Here is an 18,334-nt window from a genome sequence, read left to right on the forward strand (position 1 = left end):
ATGTTTATCTGGAATTCTTTTGCTTTTTCTGTGATCTTGTGGATGTTGGCAATTTGATCTCTGGTTTTGTAGCAGGAAGGGGGACCCCTTCCAGGGCCCAAAACTGGGCTCTTGTCTAACACTCGGAAATGAATTGTCTGAGGAGACACATGTGCTGACAAAGTAAGAGATTTTATTGGGAAAGCGCACCCGGATGGAGAGCAGTAGGGTAAGGGAACCCAGGAGAACTGCTCTGCCGCGTGGCTCACAGTCTCGGGTTTTATTGTGATGGGATTAGTTTCCGGGTGGTCTTTGGCCAATAATTCTAATTCAGAGTCTTTCCTGGTGGCACACACATTGCTCAGCCAAGATGGGTGCTAACGAGAGGGATTCTGGGAAATGGACGGACACTCGGTGTCTCCTTTTGACTTTTCCCGAACTCTTCCGGTTGGTGGTAGCTCATTAGTTCCCTATTCCTTATCAGGATCTCCTGTCATAAAACAACTCATGCAAATGGTTACTATGGTGCCCGGCCAGGGTGGGCGGTTTCAATCAGTGTGCTTCCCCTAACAGTTTCTCTGCCTTTTCTAAATCCATCTTGAACATCTGGAAGTTCACGGTTCACATACTGTTGACGCCTTGCTTGGAGAATTTTGAGCATTACTTTGCTAGCGTGTGAGATGAGTACAGTGTGGTAGTTTGAACATTCTTTGGGATTGGAATGAAAACTGACCTTTTCCAGTCCTGTGGCCACTGCTGAGATTTCCAAATTTGCTGACATATTGAGTGCAGCACCTTCACAGCATCATCTTTTAGGATTTGAAGTAGCTCAACTGGAATTCCATCACCTCCACCAGCTTTGTTCGTAATGATGCTTCCTAAGGCCCACTTGATTTTGCACTCCAGGATGTCTGGCTCTAGGTGACTGATCACACCATCATGGTTATCTGAGTCATGAAGATCTCTTTTGTATAGTTCTTCTGTGTATTTTTGCCACCTCTCCTTAATATCCTCTGCTTCTGGTTCCTCATTTCTCCTTGAATGGTAGCACAATGGGGACTGAAAGAGTACTTGCTTGTCCTACAACCACCCCTGGCAAAAAAACTCTTAGGTCAGGTTTCCTGGAAACAGCCTCTAAGACAGAGATTTTAGAGTGTGCAAGAGTGTGTGTGTGTGTGTGTGTGTGTGTGTGTATGTGTGTTTTGTCTGTTTCCCTGCAGTATTGTTTTTAAGGAGTTATATAAATTTGCCTGGTCTTTGTCCCAGGTTCCTGGCATAGAGCTTCAAAAACCCTTGGAATTTCCGGAGTGATAGGAGTGTCTTTGTTATGCTAACGAGGTGAGTCAGGATGGGGCCCTAGAATTTCAGGATGCGGACTGGATAAGGGCTGGTTAAGAGAAAGACCAAATGTGTGATTAAAGGGCTGGGTTTTTGAGCCAGCCAGACTGACAGGAGGAAAGGGAGGCTGGAGAATGAGTTTAATCATGTGCCCAATAGTTTAACCAATCACACCTATATAAGGAAACTTCCTAAACACTCTGGAGTCTTCTAAAAGCTCAGTGGAGTGAGGAGAGGGCATAGAAACTGTCTTACCTTCCAAACCTTACCGTATTCATCTCTTCATTTGGCTGGTTTTCCTGTGTGTATCTTTTGTAATAAAACTATAATAATTAAGTAGAGTGATTTCCTGAGTTCTGTGAATCCTTCTAGTGAATTATCAAACCCAAGGAGGTCATGGGAAGCCCCAATTTGTAGCCAGCTGGTTAGTATTGTGGTGGTCAGGAGGTTCCCAAGACTTGTGCCTTTGGGGAGACTTGTGTGCTAGGGCGGGTCATACAGAGGACTTCCCACATAACCTGTTGGGGTCCCCTTAACTCTAGGTGCTTAGCAGAACACTCAGTTGATGCTGGACCCATGGGGTCTTAAGGGAGAGCAGGTGTCTCAGCAATACCTGTGAGGAAGTGAGGAAGCAAGATTGGGCAGAGGGGAAGTTGAAATGTAATGCTATTGTGAGAAGAGCATCAGCTGATCCATGAGGGACTTTGAAACTTGAATGGCCCTTGTGAAGGTCGCTCAGTCGTGTCTGACTCTTTGCAACCCCATGGACTGTAGCCTGCTAGGCTTCTCTGTCCATGGAATTCTCCAGGCAAGAATACTGGAGTGGGTAGCGTATCCCTTCTCCAGGGGATCTCCCCAACTCAGGGATCCATCCAGGGTCTCCTGTACTTCAGGCAGATTCTTTACCAGCTGATCTACTAAGGAAGCCCAAATGGCCCTTGAGGTATCTTACATTGAAATAAGAGCTCTGGCTATGTGAATCCTACATTTTTACCCTCAAGGAAGGGGCAGCATGACCTATGTAGAGGACAGTTCTTGGGAAGGGACTCAGCTGTAAACCACAGCACTCCACATTCATAGAAGCTGGGAACATAAGTGTCCTGATCCTGAAGGGGGTTTGGGGGTGGTAACCACAACATCCAATATACCAACTCAGTTATGTACAGCTATCCAGGTGCTAAACATTCATGCTTGTAATATTAAGCATCTGCACATATACATCTTTTCTCCATGGTCCAAAATAAAGTCAGCACCTTCCTTTGCTCTCCCTCTCAAAAGATGCTGAGCCAGATTCTCCTCAGAAAGAATGTGCATGATTGCTGCAAGTTTTTCCCACTTATAAGCCAGCCATAATTGTGTTGATAAAAGAATGTCATTCTTCATGTAATCTTTTGAAACCTAACTGTCCAATTAGCTGTATATTACTGTAGTTCATTTGTTTTGACTGCTACATAATATCTGTCTCTCTGACTATATTACAGTTTATTCATCTGTTTTGTTGATGGCATTTGGGATTGTTTTCATGTTTTTACCAAATCATGCTTCTGTGAGCATTGTTTATACCTGTCTCCTGTATATGTGCAAAGAATTTCTCAATATAAGCTGAGGATGCATTTTTGGATAATAAAATCAGCTAACTTAGGAGATAAAGCCTGTTTTCCAGTTGACAGCCCTATCAGCAATGTAAAAGAAAGCCCATGGATTCACATCTCCTCTGACACTTGGTATTGTCCAACACATTCTGATTTTTGAAAATTGGATGGGTCATTGTGGTCTTGATTTTTACCTCCCTGATCTCCAGTGATGTTGAATATCTTCTCAGGCATTTATTGACTACATTTTCTCAGGAAAAAAACATCTATGTGTCCTGTTGACATTTAATTCCTTCTTGCAATCTTAAACCTTCCCATTAAGATCACTGTCTTTCACCCTAAAGTTCCTCCTTTAGTGGTTTCTTTAGAGCGGTACTGCCAGTGGCAAACCCTTTTCACTTTGTTTTTGGAAGTGTCTTTATCTTTGTCCTCATTCAAGAAAGACAGTTTCATCTTGAACAGAATTTTACATTGGCAGCTACTGTCTTTCAGCTCGCTGAAGATACCACTCCATTGTTTATAGCCTTCTGTTACTGCTGTTGAGAAGTTAGCTGTCAGTCTAATTATGGCTCCTTCAAGAGCAATTGTTTTTTCCTGAGTGCTTTTTGTGTGTAGATAGATAGATAGATAGATAAACATACAGATGGATGATCTATATCTATGTTTTGTATCATTTAAGACAATATTATTTAGATATTGACCAATGATTCATCTTGTAAACAGATGTAAATGAATGGTATTATTAAATACAGTATAGTACTATAGTTTCTCTTCCTTATGATTTTCCTAACAACCTTTTCTTTTCACTAGCTTACTTGATTGTAAAGAATATAGTATATGATACATATAACATTCAAAATATGTGTTAATCAACTGTTTATGTTATCAGTAAGGCTTCTGATCAACAGTAGGCTTGCAATAGTTAATTTAGGAGGAATCCGAAGTTACAAGTGGATTTTCAACTGTGCAGGGTGTCAATACCCCTAATCCTCACATAGTTCAAGGGTCAACTGTATATCATATAGAAAGAGATTCATTTTAAGGAATTGGCTCACCCAATTTTGAACACCAGCAACACCAATTTTTATAAGATGTGCAGACTGGCCAGAGACCCAAGAAGAGTCTGTGTTGCAATTCAGATTGTCTGCTGCAGAATATTTTCTTCCTTGGGGCAGTCTGTCTTGTTCCATTCAGGCCTTCAACTAATTGGATGAGGCCCACCCACGTTATGGAGGGCTATCTGCTGTACTCAACACCTACTGCTTTAAATGGTAATCTCTTCCAAAACACTGTCACTGAAACATCCAGAATAGTGTTTGACCAAATATCTGGGCAACGTGGCTCAGCCACTTTGATATATAAAATTAACTATCATAATAGTTGAAGAAAAGGAAGCTTGGAGAAATTCAGTGATTTGCCTGAAGTTCCAACTCTCACAGCCATATACTATTGTCAAGGAGGGGGAATTTCCCCTTCTACCTCTCTTGAGTTTTTGTAGCTGGACTAGTAATAAAACTGACAAAAGATGGATTAACAGGAGAAAAAGAAACAAATTTTCATTCATGTGCATAGGGATCTTATAGAAATGGAAACTAAAAAGTGGCCAAAGCAGGCAGCTTTTATATTTTTTAGACAGAGAAATAATAAATTTGTGAAGAACTGACAGGACAAAGAAACTTAGGTTTTGGGTGTTCAATTAGTGAAGAATTTAAAGAGTTTGGGCTTGAGGCAGTCAATTAAGGAAATCACAAGGTTTGTTTATACAGGCTTCTTGGCTTGAATTCCCTATTTCTAGTGATAAGGGTGTCTTTCTACTGCCAGATTCAGGGAGTGCACGTTTCTCACGAGATTTATTTCCTGCTTTTAGAGAAACAGAAAGGAGTCAGAGTGCTCCTTCTGCGCTGACTGTTTCTTAAGTAATTTTAATTCAAAATAATCCATATGCTATGAGGTATATTTTGGGGCCACCCACCTTCGGGGCCAACACTGATACGTGTGTGTGTTCACTCAGTCACTCAGTCATGTCTGACTCTTTGCGACCCCATTGACTATAGCCCACCAGGCTACTCTATCCATGAATTTTTCCAGGCAAAAATACTAGAGTGGATTGCCGTTTCCTACTCTGGTTGGGATCTTCCCAACCCGGAGACTGAACCCACGTCTCTTGTGTCTCCTGCACTGGCAGGTGGACTCTACCACTGCGCCACCTGGGAGATCCAACACTGTTACAGTACAATAGGAATTGCTCTCCAATGAGGAAGAGGTAAGAGATTTTTACTGATAGGAGAGGAGCCCATGAGGGCAGGAGCATGACCCTGCAGTGAGTAGGCTGCATTCCATTGTTCTCTGTGCCACAGCTTCCATTCACTAATCCACCCTTTCTAAATTTGTGGAGATTAAATAACATTGAACAGAGAACTCACCACTTCTATTCGGTCATTGCTAACCAATTTATAGTTTCTAGGATAAGACAGGAGAAGGCAATGGCACCCCACTCCAGTACTCTTGCCTGGAAAATCCCATGGATGGTGGAGCCTGGTGGGCTGCAGTCCATGGGGTCGCTAGGAGTCAGACACGACTGAGCGACTTCACTTTCACTTGAAGAAGGAAATGGCAACCCACTCCAGTGTTCTTGCCTGGAGAATCCCAGGGACGGGGGAGCCTGCTGGGCTGCCATCTATGGGGTCGCACAGAGTCGGACACGACTGAGCGACTTGGCAGCAGCAGCAGCAGGGTAAGACACCTTGCAGGCAGTAAACACGGTAATTCGCAATGCAGTAGACGTGTCACATCTAAGAGTGTCTTGAGAAAGATGCTCAAACACTTGAAGCATAAGTGAATTGCCCTGAGGTGCTTGCTCACCATCTGTTTGGTTATATACATGGATTTTAGAAATTTCTTCAGAGCTGAATTCACCTCTATATATCCACCTGTCAATCTGACAGCCCAACCTGCAGGTCATAGAGACATCTAACATCTAACACCTAATCTGAGTGGTTGGCTTTCCTTGTACTTACAATTCCCAAAGCTGTTGTTCTTGCACATCTTCCCCATCTCAGGAAGTGGCACCTTCCAGGTGCTCATCCAGGAGCCTAGAAGTCATTCTTGGCTTTTCCTTTACCTGAAGCTCACATCTAACCTAAAGCAGACTTTGTTGATTCTGTTTCCAAAGCATATCTCGAGTTCGTCCGCGTGTCTCCATCTTGCCTGCTGACACCTTGACCTACCATCAGTGTTGCTTCCCTGGACAACTGGTCCAGTGTGCAAGTGGTCTCCAGCACCCAGTCGACTCTGCTGCCATCAAGAGGAATCTGCACAAATGTAAACTTCAACATAACATTCACTAGCTTAAAATTCTTCTTCCGCGGCTCCCTGTTATCCTTACAGTGGACCCCATGGTCCTGCCCAGTTCTCCTCTTGTCCATTGACTCTCTTTCTTCTTCCTCATGACGCCTCTTCATCACTAAGCTCCAGACACACTGCGTTCTGTTTTCCTTTTTGTTCTCCAAACCCTCTAGGCCTTTCTTTGATCTCAGGCCTTTGCACATGCTGCTCCTGCTGCGGAGAACTTACTCCTGAATCTCAGGCTGACTCTTCCAGCAACTTTGTTTCAACTAAAATATTTCCTCCAGAGATTCCCTCTCAGCCACTCATCTAAAGTAAATCTGTCCTCCAAACCACCTCCCCAACACTCAGCCTCCCCGACTTGTATGATAACCTACAAAGCGGTTATCATAATTGGCTACCTTTTAAATCACTTGACTATTTGTTTCTATTTCGTCTGGTCTTTCTTACTAGAATAACATTTGATGAGAGTAAAGATCATCTCTGCTTTGTTCACCATTATATGTTCCATGCCAAGCAATGTAGTTGGTGCTCAGTAAATATTGAATTAATGAAAAACTGAAGACTTTTTTAAAAAAAAAAAGTCAAATCGTACTCTTGAATCACAGGCTTGGAATCAATGCTTCTTTAACTCCATGAGTTTCAATTGTAGACTTGTTTGATTTTTGTGAGATTGGCTTGCCTCTTTTTCCTGGATGTGTGGGAGGGGGTAATCGACTTCTATAGATGTGCTTCTAGTCATTTGTGTCCTTATTACAGTTTTCCCAACTCCCAGCTCTTTTTAAATACATGTGGGCAGCTTGCTCTATAAAAGAACTTTCTATTGTGAATCTTTTTTTTTTTTTTGGCAAATGGAATGACTCATTCACTGATTTCTTCTGGACTAGCTTAAAGACAGATATACCTGAACTGCATGCATTTATATTTGAAAAACTTTGAAATTCATTTGACTTTTCCCAGTAGCTCTCAGTGGTCCTCGGGCAGACTGACTTGATGCCTTGGTGGCTGTTCCTGGCTTGATTTGCAGGGCTCAGCCAGGTTTTCTCATCCAGCTCCCCAGACTCATGATTAGCACAGCCTGAGAATGACATTAGGTTTCTCCCCCAGAGAGTCATCTCTCTGCTAACTAAAATGCCACGAAAAGCAACGAAGCTTTGACAGAGGAGTATTATCATATTCATGATAACTTGAGAAGCCTTTGTGATCACTTACGGTTAATTGTCGTCTGACTCACTCCGGATTCTTTATGCAAATCCACTAACCCACCCTTGTATCCTCACACCCCTGTTAGTCCTCAAATGCCAGGCTGGTGCCAGCTCCCTCTGAGGCCAACTAAAGGGAAGGGAGGTGCCCCTTCCCTCCACCCTGCTGATGCTCAGCCTCACGGCTCTCCCTCTGGACCCTGGGCTCTTGTGCTGGTGTTCCCACCAGGCTTGATGCAGCACTTGGCTCTCCTATCCACATTTTCGACCTTGGCTTCCTACCCAGCCTCTGGCCTCTGCCATTCTGTTTGCTGGCATCTCCCACAGACAGAGATAAGTAGTGCCCACCGCCCCCCCCAACTCTGCCCCCCACCATAACCACATCTGCACACTCTGGCTGGGGCCCCCGCTGGACAGGCTCCCCTACTCTGCAGAGGCTGGGGGACTGGAGGAGACTTTATCAAAGTCATCCTTAATGGGGGGATTGATAGACAAAGAACATGCTGTTTTTTGGTGCTTCAGAACTGCCTAGAGAAGAAAAGAAACTAAACCTGGGTGTTGGGGAGCAGAATTTCTTACTTAACCGTAACTGTGCGTGGGCAAGACCCGTCGCATCTCATGACTCTCCCATCCACGCTGCCACCTCCACTGCGACTGCAGGCTCTTCTGTCCAGAACAGGGAGGAGTTTCAACATCAATACCACCCAGTGCCTGATGAGCATCCAAATAGCAGGCACCCCCTGCAGCAGTTGGCTCTGTGGCCCACCAGGCATTTACTGAATCCCAACGAAGTGCCAGGTAATGAGCTGGTGACAGCCACATTAAGACACAATCTCTGCCCTCAAGAAGCTCACAATCTGAGGAGGGACTCATACAACAAAGCAAACAGTTCCCTAACAATGATAGTTGCCATGAGAGCAATTATACAAAGAATTATTGGCACAGAACGGATGGGATTGTTATCTTTGCTTGGAGTAGGGTGGTGGGGATCAGGGAAGGCTTCACAGAGGTGGTGACCCCCTGAGCTGGATCTTGAAGAATGAGCTGGAGTTTTCCAGAGAGAACCAAGGGCGTGCTATCATTGAGACATGGAGGCAGGAAGGGTTTGTGGGATGGTGAATTTTTCAGGCCACAAGGAAAGGTGGGAACAGAATTAGAAGAAACTGATGGACAGGCTACAGCCAGAATTGGGATGTGAAAGGAAGTGGGACTTCATCTACAGGAAATGGCGGCGGGGGGAGGACTTCAGAATTTTAAGCTGGACAATGACATAAGCTTTAGAAAAACCTCTCTGTCAGCAGCAGGGGAAGACATTAAGAGGTTGGGGGCGGGATGGGGCAGAAAGGATAAGAAGTTGACATGAGAAGGAGCAGGAAGAGCAGCTTGGAGGCTGCTGTCTGGTTCTGCTGTGTAGCAGTGAGCCCCTGACATGGGCGGTGATATTGAAAGTGATACAAGAAGAGAGCCCAGAAAGAGTCTGCAAGTAGAGATGGAGGGATGCGATGACGGCTTTACATGGAACAAACAGCAGATGGAGGAGCAGGGGACAATGTCATCCCACCTGCCCTTTGTAAATTGCTCATGTCTCTCAGGACACATGGACGCACGTCATTATTTTGTTTGGATTTTGGGGGTTGTAGCCCATTTGCTTTTTGAAACAATCCTCAAAGTTACAGAAAAAATGCTGACACAAAAGAAAGAACTTGAGTAAGTTGTCAACACAATCTTCCATCAACTCTGAGCTCTAGTGTATTTCTGTGCACAGGGCATTTTCCTCCAGAACCACAATATAATCCCAAAGTCAGAATGCACGTGGGTGCATTACCAGTCTAACCTTCACACCTCATTAACATTTTTCTAATTTTCCCATCATGTCATTTAGAACAAAAAGGACACAGTCCAGGATCACATGTTGCATTTCATTGTCATGTCTCAAGACTCCTTCAGCCTGGAGCAGTTCCTCGGGCTTTCCCTGTCTTCATGACCTTGACCCTTTGAAGATTTTCAACTGGTTATGTTGTAGAATGTCCTTAGATGTGCTCTCACTGTTGGAGAAGGGAGTTAGTCCCTCACGATGAGATTCAGGTCATGCTTCTTTGGCTGGAATATCTGAGAACTGATGCTGAGGCCCTCACATTGACTACTTTTGGGTGGTACCTCACTTTAGCATTACTGGTGATATTCATTATGATCACTTGATTAAGATGGTCTAGTTCTCTGACCTCAACATCACATAGCCTATGTCCTCATGGACATGTAGGTATTCCAAGAAATGAAAATTATTACTCAGGTTAAACATGTATCTTCAAGGAATGTAATTGTCATAATAAAAATGTGCTTCAGCTACTGACTCACAGATGATCCTTGTGGTCCCTGAGGCTTCCTAAAAGAAATACATGATTTACATACCCAGAGCATCACCAAGATGCAGGCATCGCCTAGCTCCTTCCTACTCCCTCCATCAGTGATTCACCCAGAGAGGAAAAAGGATGAGCCTTTTCTCTCTTCGAGCAGAGGAGACCTTTCCTTGAGATTTACCCTGGCAGGAGCCAGCATTCAGGACCCTTTCTGGAATGTTCTGGGTAACAATTTGAGCTCTAAGAATCTAGAGCAGGAGTATTCAAAGCACAGGGATGGCAGAAGCATTCCTGGGAGCTTGTTAGAAATGCCAGTTCTTGAGTCCCACCCAAACCACCTGAAGCAGCATTTGGGGGTGGGTCCCAGGCTCTCCAAGGCATTCATGTCCTCACCTGCTCTAGTGCTTTGGTCTGGGTTCTGGGATCCTACATTTCCATCAAATGCCCAAGTGATTCTGAATCTCTGGCTCCAGAGACTGCAAATTGCATAGCAAACCTGGGATCTCCCAAATCAGAATCTGCATTTTAATCAGATCCAACAAGGTTCAGATGGCCATTAAAGTTGGAGAGGCACTGCCCAAGTGCTGTCTCTTCTGAGTTGTATCCACAGCCCTTGAAGAAAGCCAGAGAACAAAATGCCCCTCTGAGTTGCTTTGCAGTCAATTGAAATGAAATTAAGCAGGTTGTTGTTGCTCAGTTGCTCAGTCATGTCTGACTCTGCAACTCCATGGACTGCAGTATGGCAGGCTTTCCTGTCCTTCACTATCTCCCAGAGTTTGCTCAAACTCATGTCCATTGAGTTGGTGTTGCCATCCAACCACCTCATCCTCTGCCACCCCTTTCTCCTCCTGCCATCAATCTTTCCCAGCATCAGGGTCTTTTCCAGTGAGTTAGCTCTTCACATCAGGTGGCCAAAGTATAGGAGCTGCAGCTTCAGCATCAGTCCTTCCAATGAACATTCAGGGTTGATTTCCTTTAGGACTGACTGGTTGGATCTCCTTACAGTCTAAGGGACTCCCAAGAGTCTTCTCCAGCACCACAATTCAAAAGCATCAGTTCTTTCGTGTTCAGTATTCTTTATGGTCGAACTCTCACATCCATACATAACTACTGGAAAAACCATAGCTTTGACTATGCAGACCTTTGTCGGCCAAGTGATGTCTCTGCTTTTTAATAAGCTGTCTAGGTTTGTCATAGTTTTCCTTCCCAAAAGCAAGCGTCTTTTTATTTCATGGGCGCAATCACTGTCTGCAGAAATTTTAGAGCCCAAGCAAATAAAATCTGTCACTGTTTCCACCTTTTCACCATCTATTTGCCATGAAGTGATGGGACTGGATGCCATAATCTTTGTTTTTTTATTGTTGAGTTCCAAGCCAGTTTTGAAATTAAACAGGTACTTTAAGTAAATATCTTTCCAGGTTGATAAATAAATAAATTAATTATTACTATTAATAATTGGGGATTAGTATTTTAAGAATTTCTTACCAAATTGGGGCATTTGCACATGCTTTTCTCTTTCTGGAGTGATGTTTCTGGATAATCATAAGATCTTGTCTCAATGTGTCACTTTCTCAGGAAGGTATTTACTGACTGCTGACTAGACCGATGCATACATCCCATGCATACATCCCATGCATACATTCCACGGTATGTGCTTTCTTAGCACCACAAGTTGTAATTTTACATAAATTCATGCCTGTGTCCTCTTTTGTAAGTGCATGGGAGTAGGTACCATGTCTCATTTTGCTCACTTTTATGTTTTACCACCTAAGACCATGTCTGGTCAACAATAGACTCTCAATAAATATCTGTTAAATGCAAGATTTTAGTAGGAGCCTCAAAGATAAGCCCTAATGATCCCGCATCCTGGCATTCATGCTTGTATATAAATTCCCTCCTTTTGATTGTGGGCTGCATATTGTGACAGAATAATGAGCTGTCACTTTCAAGACTAGTTACAAAAAGACCATTGCTTTGTTTTTCATACCTTCTCTCTCTCTCTCTTGCCTGTCATTCTGAAGGATGACAAGTTATAAACTCGAGTGTTATAAGTTGCTGTGGTATAAGATACCTTGTAGAGAGGTTCACTTGGAAAGGAACTCATGTCTCTGGCCAATAGCCGGTGAGAAACCGAGATCCACCAACAATACGTGAACGAGCATAAAAGCAGATCCTCCCTCAGCTGAACCTTCAGATGAGACCTCAGCCCTAATCAACACTTTCACTGCAATCTTGAAGAGACCCTGAGCCAGAGCCACCCAGCCAAAGTGGACCCCGCTTCCTGACCCATAGAAACTATGAGATAACAAATGTTTGTTGTTTGAAGCCATTATGTTTGGGGCAGTTTGTTACACAGAAATAGATGGCTAATACAAAGTAAACTAAGGAATATTACATTAGGTGTCAGACAGTTTGCATCTACTGTCTTTAACCATCCTCTAAAGATAATAAGTTATCCCTGCTTTACAGATGCAGATATGAATGATCAGAGAGACTGAGTAACTTGCCCTGGTCGCAGCTACTAAGTGGCACAAGCAGGCTTTGAACTCATATCTGTCTACCTCCAAAGCTGAGATCTTTTCAACAAGTCACTGCACCTCCACACTTAAGCTTGAGTTTTCACTTTACACAATCTTTGCCAAGGCAGAAAAGGAGAAGGAGAACTTCCCAGTTTTTCACATTCATACGGTATGAATCATCCTCAATTTTTCTAGGTAGTTTTAGTTCACCTTTTTTTATGAATCTTTCACAAAGATATTACAAACTGAATTTTGATCTTTTTCCAATTCCCACCACCACCCACTTAAGGTCCATTCTTCTGGTTTCTCCAGCCTCACCCAAGGCTGGGCCAGAGTCATTTCTCAGACCTACCATCCATGACTCACTACAGAAAATGTCGTTCTTTGGGGAGTGGTATGAAAATTGGGAGATTGGAAGGAGGAATGAGTCATGCTCCACGCACTTGATTTTATTGCTTTATTTGATTAACTTTCCTTGATGACCAGCAGAGTCATAGGCTTTCAGATTTGGCCAGAAGAGAGAAATAGTGGGAAAAAACAGTATGGGAGTAGTAGTAAGAATCCCTTTGAAATTCCACAATAAAAATGATAATTACAGAGGATGAGGACTGCAAAGTAAAGTCTTGAGTGTATATCAATACACATGGCTGAGTATTCTTGGCAAACTCTTTGTCAGTAGGCTTAGTAGCAAAGGGGACCCCTAGGATTTGGGAGAAAAGGAAAATCTGCTGATCTGAAGCAGCTGCTACTGGTGTGACAATTATGTGACGTCTCATGTTAATCTTTAAAATTCATGCAGAAAGATGCCATTATGTTACATGACAAATGCACATTTGTTCAATACAAAGAGATAATGTCTTCCCCAGATTTTCAAGTCCGATTTATATTCAAAGAAATTCCCCATTTCCTTTGGCTTTATACAACTCCCCCACACTCACCCACCCACAGACCCACACCCAGTATGTATGCAGCGAAGGAATTAAGAATATGTTTTTTCCATTGCTTGGATTGCTTCAAGGAAGAATGACTTTGTCAATAAAAAACAATCTTTCAGGGATGCCCTGGACAAAAGTATAAACAACATGTTAAGTTACCTAAAATAGAAAATCAATTCTAAAGCTTCTGACAAAATTCTAGATTTATGAAATAACAGGGATTGTCCGAGAAGATTTGTTTTTTCTTTTTTTCTCTCTAAGCTTGTTCTAGTCTTATGGATAGCTCTGCTATTTAATACCCTCTTGGCACTAGGTTTATTTTCCTCCCTTGATTGCCTCTGAATGTACTGTAATCCTCTTTTCTGGTTACTGTGCCTTTTAGTACAGGTAAATCAACTGTATCCAGTGGTGAGACAGATGCCACATGAAAGGAGGAAGTTATATTTACTTTATCTGAGCCTGTCCGTCACCTCTGGGGTTGAGAAACAGTTATTTGAAACAGTCCAAGGGCTTCCCAGGTAGGGCAGTGGTAAAGAGTCAGCCTGCCAATGCAGGAAACACAAGAAACTGGGGTTCAATCCCTGTGTCAGGAAGATCCCCTGGAGAAGGAAATGGCACTTCACTCCAGTATTCTTGCCTGGAAAATTCCATGGAGCCTGGCAGGCTACAATCCATGGGGTCACAAAGAGTCAGACATGACTTAGCGCACGCACACACACACACACACACATACACGGAGTCAGATATGTGGAGGAAACAGATGGGAAACAAGTGAAGCATTGAAGGGTTGACAAATTCCAGCTCTTTGATTTTTGTCTTCCTGGGAGTGGTTGGGATAGAGGAATAATAGGCTTATGAGTAGGGGAAAGTTTGCAGTTTTTCATATTCTTCTTTGGATATTGACCAAAGGAAGGATGTGGGTTGGAGGTGTTCATTTTTTGTTTTGTACTCTGACCTTTTTCTCAGCCACTGCACTCTTTCAAATATAGGGGCCTCTAATGGATAATTCTGCCATTATACATCAGTTCACTCAACAAATGCATATTCAGTTCAGTTCAGTTGCTCAGTCATGTCCGACTCTTTGCAACCCCATGGACTGCAACACACCAGGCTTCCCTGTCCATCACCAACTCCCGGAGCTTACTCAAACTCATGTCCATGAAGTCCGTGATGCCATCCAACCATCTCATCCTCTGTTGTCCCCTTCTCCTCCCGCCTTCAGTCTTTCCCAGCATCAGGCATGTTAGTACCTACCAAATTAGGCTTGAAAGGAAGTTCATACCAAAATAACCGAGCAAGTGAATTTCCACTAGAGGAGTGCTCTATGCCTTTCTCCAGATCTAGAGTTCCCATAGATGGCACGCCTGAGGGTTGGACTAGCTGAGGAAATTAACACAGGCCTGGAGATGAAATCAGAGACTCAGACAGGTAAGGATTCACACAATAAATAGGCAATCCTATGGGCAATAGACAAGACTTATGTGCAATATTTTGCAAGGAATTTTTAAAAACCCAGCTCATTCATTTTTAAAATCACTTATTTATTTTTATTTTTGACCACACTAGGTCTTCTTTGCTGCACACGGGCTTTCTCTAATTGCGGTGTGTGGGCTTCTCATCGTGGTGGCTTCTCTTGCTGTGACGCACAGCTTCAGGGCTTGTGGGCTTCGGAGTTGCAGCTCTTGGGCTCTAGAGCTCAGGCCAAGTAGTTGTGGCACGTGGGCTTAGTTGCTTCGTGGTGTGTGGGCTTCTTCCTGGGCCAGGGATCGAATCCATGTCCCCTGCATTGGCAGGCAGAGTCTTATTCACTGCGCCACCAGAGAAGTCCCATTTTTCCTTTATTCATCAAGCATTTATTGAACATCTACTGCATGCCAGGCACTTCCCAGGCACTGGGGACACAGAGGTGAATTGGGTGCAGCCCCTGCCTCCTAGTTACTCCCTGTGGATGGAGGAGCAGGTGTGTGCTATTGCCCGCTGCACAGCTGGTGAAAAGATATGGGAGGGACCAGAAGCCAGCTCACGGCCTTCCAGAATGCTGGGACTTCTGCTGCAGAGAAGTCCCACTCCATTCCCCTGTCCTTTTTGAGCACAGTGAAAATTCCCAGGATGGCTGCTGTTACCTCTTTATTTAAGAAGGCTTCACATGCCTCCAGACCACTATCACTTCCTTGTGAAATAGAGCTTTCTTCCCCAAAGTTTGGCAAATCAAGCCTGTTATTGGGGAAGGAAGTCTATGACTAGAAAGGGCAAGAAATGCCTTCATTTACTGCCTCTGAACCCTCAAGCCCAGTCCAGAGAAACCTGATGCACATGCTCCAAGATAAACATCTCTTGAGGAGTCAGCTCGTCAGTGTTTCAATATTTATTTAATAATCTTGCTATATTCATAACATTGTAGAGTAAACGCTTGGAAACTTTCAGTAGAGGTGGGGATATGAATCAATGTATTAAAATAGAAGTTTTTAAAAATCACACATTTAAATGGTACACTAGACATGGGGAATGATGCATAAGAGGACAAAGATGTCCTGGGAAAGGTAAACAGAAAGGGTTCGCCAGGGAAGATTTCTGAGAAGAGGTGTGCTTAGAACTGGATCTGGAAAGACCACAGTGTGTGTGGAGGCAGGCTGGCAGCTGACCTCCTCTGAGATTCCATTTCCTCATCCAGAGAATGGATATAATACACACAGCTTGTAGGAGCTGTGGAAGGACGGAATTCAGTAGCAGTTTCCTGGGATGGTGCCCGGGTGTTTAGGAGGCACCAATGAATATCAGAGTCCCTTCCTTGTTTTATTTTATGCTACTACTCACATTTGTTAATATTTAATAATAGATATGCTCATCTCATGGAAATGAAGAATAGTGACTTCTCACATTTTCTGTCTGGAGCAGGAATTACTTTCTAAAACAGCAGAATAATATAGTAAAATATTACAGATTTAAAGGAAAATGCATGGAAGCAACCTAGATGTTCACTGGCAGATGAATGGGTAAAGAAGGTATGGTACATATATACAGTGGAATATTACTCAGCGGTAAAAAGGAACAAATTTGAGTTAGTTGAACTGAGGTGAAAGAACCTAGAGCCTGTTATACAGAGTGAAGTAATTCTGAAAGAGGATAACAAAAATGGAATCTAGAAAAATGGTACTGATGAACCTATTTGCAGGGAAGGAATAGAGACACAGACGTAGAGAAGGGACTTGTGGACACAAGAGGAGAAGGAGAGGGTGGGGCGAATTGAGTAGCATTGACATATACAGACCACCGTGTGTAAAATATAATAGGTATCTGGTGGAACCTGCTGTATATCACAGCATGCTCAGCTTGGTGTTCTGTAATAATGCTGGACCTCGTCGGATAAGAAACTCAAGTACTACATCCCGGAAGTTGTTTACACTGGCATCTACCCACCTTATGCAGGAGGAAGCAGATTCCTCTACTCCCGCCACCTAGCCCTGAGACTGTACAATGTGACTGACTGGGTCCTTCTCTACCCCATCCATGATGTTTATACTGGAATATGCCTTCAGAAACTTGGCCTCGTGCCAGAGAGATACAAAGGCTTCAGGACATTTGATATTGAAGAGAAAAGCAGGAGTAACATTTGTTCCTATGTAGATTTGATGTTGGTACATAGTAGAAAACCTCAAGAGATGATTGATATTTGGTCTCGGTTGCAGAGTGCTCATTTAAAATGCTGAATTATGTGCAAACTACATTTTAAATAGAAATATATCTCAAATAGATCCCATTTGTGTTCTCTTCCATTAGAGGTCATTTCTATGTAAAACCATCAAAATTGCCTTTATAGGTCATGTCCATTTGACGGCCTCTAAACCCTTCAGTTCAGATGGTAAAGCGTCTGCCTGCAATGCAGGAGACCTGGGTTCGATCCCTGGGTCAGAAAGATCCCCTGGAGAAGGAAATGGCAAGCCACTCCAGTATTCTTGCCTGGAGAATCCCATGGATGGAGGAGCCTGGGGGACTACAGTCCACGGGGTCGCAGAGTTGGACACGACTGAGCAACTTCACTCACTCACTCACTCACTCAATGACCTAGAGAGGTGGGATGGGGAAGTGGTGAGAGGGAGGATCAAGAGAGATGGGATATATACATACTTATGGCTGATTCACATTGTTGTACTGCAGAAACCAGCACAACATTATGAACAATTACCCTCCAACTACAAAGTTTAAACAAAATAAAATGAAAGAAGCCCCAGAAAGCTCCCTGACCCTTCACCATGTGAGGATACGAGGAGACATTGGCAGTCTGCAACCTGAATAAAAGCCTTCACTAGAACCCTACCATGCTGGCACCCTGACCTCCAACTTCCAGCCTCCAGATCATAAGAATAAATTTCTGATGTTTATAAGCCAAAAACAAATAAATGAAAATGCACAAAAAGTAATCATAAAGCTATGTTAATAGGCACATTATATAATGGTTTAACATAACTATGAATTTATATATTTATACATATAATAACAGCCCCATTGTATGTACCTATAACATATATACAGTTAACACATTAATATTTATACAGCATATAAATAAATATATAAACACATTATATAAAGATTTAATTGGTGAGAAATAGCATCAAGGGGGCAGAGATAAAAAGGAATAATATTTTATTTGGCTTGTCCTAGTCTGAAGGAAGCAGTGGGTTGGTGGAGCTCACATCACAGCAGAATCTCAAATGAGTGATTTCCAGTCTCCCAGAAATGCTGTCTTAATCCCACGTTAAGCACCCTTCAGTTGCTAGTTAGACTCACTTAGACTGAAGTAGATGCTGGATACGCAGTGCTGTGTTCACCGGCCAGTCACTTGCCTGAGGCGTGGTGAGAACTCTCCAAGGTAAGAGAACGGTTGTTCCTGCCAAGCACAGCCACATGGAGCCCCGCCACAGTCACTCCCTCAACCCAGAGAGTCTTTGCATCATGGGCTGGAGACCTGGAGCAGAGGAGGCCCTGCCTGGGGTGTCTCCCTAGCAGGGTGAGTGGTCACGGGCTTGCCCTGTCCAAAAACCCTGCCTCTCCTCAGGCTCAGAGAGAAAA

The 18,334-nt window shown here is 43.4% G+C and overlaps 1 long non-coding RNA gene across 2 annotated transcripts in view; it reads left to right on the forward strand.

The window, feature by feature from the left end:
• The window catches only part of LOC129644618 (uncharacterized), a 48,592-nt gene extending 41,533 nt beyond the window's left edge, over positions 1-7,059 (forward strand). For both annotated transcript variants that reach the window (XR_008710883.1, XR_008710882.1), the window contains exon 4: positions 6,082-7,059. This is a non-coding gene — a long non-coding RNA (uncharacterized LOC129644618). The remainder of the gene's footprint in view (positions 1-6,081) is intronic.
• The last annotated feature ends 11,275 nt before the right edge of the window (positions 7,060-18,334 follow it).

This window comes from Bubalus kerabau, chromosome 2, assembly GCF_029407905.1.
Source record: "Bubalus kerabau isolate K-KA32 ecotype Philippines breed swamp buffalo chromosome 2, PCC_UOA_SB_1v2, whole genome shotgun sequence".
NCBI classification, from domain to species: Eukaryota; Metazoa; Chordata; class Mammalia; order Artiodactyla; family Bovidae; genus Bubalus; species Bubalus kerabau.